The following is a 1,919-nucleotide window of genomic DNA, read 5'->3' as shown; positions in this document are numbered from 1 at the left end:
GTGTTGGGCTGGGAAATATTCTGTTTAGTATGTTTTCCGTTGTTTTCTCAACACCATTTGAAATTTCACTAAGACAGCATTTGGTTTTCTCACAGTTAATTTCTGTGCTACAAATATCTTTAACAACAGACAATCAAGCAGCATAAGACGCAACATATGGACACAACTAGTCTTTATAGCAAAGTGCCAGTCTCCCTTGTTTTCCACCAGTGGTGCAGCCGTACCAAATGGCATGGCCCTACATATCTGAACAAATCAGAACAAGGTACACATTGTCAGTGTTCACGGTACTGGTGTTCATCATCTTTTCTTCACCAGTCAGCCATCCATTAGAAAAGGTACAACGGAATTTGCCATCCCCTCTGGAAAATCGCAATTCTGAACTTGCACACCTAAGCTTGATTTGAATGAAAACAACAATAATGAATGAAGCAAACATCGCTGTGCTGCAGAGGGAAGTTCTGTCCAGCATGAAACACTTTGTCTAATCTGCTGTGATATGTGAGACACCTTTTGTCCTTATGGCACTTTAGTTGCCGACCGGAGCCAGCTTCAGTTTATAAAGTCTTATCGAGTTCACACCTCAGGATAGGGTGGTTTCAGGACAGATAACTTTGCTATTATGTCACTTAAAAATTTAAGACAGGAAAAAATAACTTTCAAAAATGAAAGTTGAAGTCTCTCATACAGCAAAACAAGTAGCAGTTCAAGATGGGCTTCTTTCTTCATGTATATGTAGTCAAATGCACTGAATCTGCTAGGGGCCAAAAATATAAGCCAATAAAAAAGCTGGACTATGCCTTTCTGCATCTCTATTATCCCAAACTCCCATCACCTCACATATATACAAAACCAATCTGAAATCACATCAGTAGGGCCTCAGCCAGCATTTACTTGCCTAGCTCAATGCTGTGCTGGCCTTTAATTTAAAACAAACCAACAAAACCTCGAGCAGGCTGCTATAATGCATGCTGTGTATTGCTGTCGCTGCAAGTTGATGTAACAAGCCTTAAACTCCAAGTGTTTTCAAATGGTCACAGCTTCTAGTATTTAATCATGCCAAAATTCACTTAGCCCTTGAAATCAGACAAGATCAAGCTTATGAAGTGTGGGAAGCTCCCCCAGCATTCATTCAGAGGCAATTTACTGTAACTCCAGTAATGAGTTCCTCCCATGAGGCACTTGCATATCTGAAGTACTGTTTCCTGAGGCTGTCATGTCATTAATTTTCAGTGTTTATAGGCCAGTGGAGCTCTTGAATTTGCTGGGTGTAAAGGCTTTGAGCTTATAATGCATCTACCGCAGTGCATAGGGTGTATGGCAGGTCTTCAGCACAACCTGCAGTTCCTCTTCAGAGGATGTTTGCATGGAGTTCAAGCAGCATTTAGGAAAAGATGGGGAAGGGGAAAAGGAAGGAGAAAGTGAAGGAAAGGGGGAAAGGACAGTGTTGCATTGAACCCTTAGTATACAAAACAAGAGTGTTTATCAGAATCTTCAGCACCTTCTGTTTTCTTTCTCAGAGATGCCATTTTTATGATCAACATGCATATGGTGCATTTGATACAAGATCTGTTGAGCTGAACCCTTCCTTTAAAGGATGGTGGGAACTGTAAGTGCTGTGCATCCCACAAATCTGACTTGTCCTCACCTCATGCAATATTTTAGTTTCACGCCTGAGAAGTGGATGGCAGAACACCAGCTGTCTATTGTGAACTAAAGCCACAAACCGTATCTGCAGTCACCTGCAACCAGAGTGACAGGAAACCCACTTTGGGATGCACTGGATGAATTCCCTGCTCATCTTTAAATTTACTTTGTATGGATTTGTTAGTTCAAATAGAGATACTTGAAGACATTTGCCTTGTTCCACCATTTCCTGCTCCTTTCTCAGATGCAGGACTGCAATCGTACTGACTTTC

Source organism: Pterocles gutturalis, unplaced genomic scaffold (assembly GCF_000699245.1).
Source record: "Pterocles gutturalis isolate BGI_N339 unplaced genomic scaffold, ASM69924v1 scaffold1951, whole genome shotgun sequence".
NCBI lineage: Eukaryota > Metazoa > Chordata > Aves > Pterocliformes > Pteroclidae > Pterocles > Pterocles gutturalis.
The sequence above is the reverse complement of the archived record's forward strand: the minus strand, read 5'-3'. Positions refer to the sequence as shown.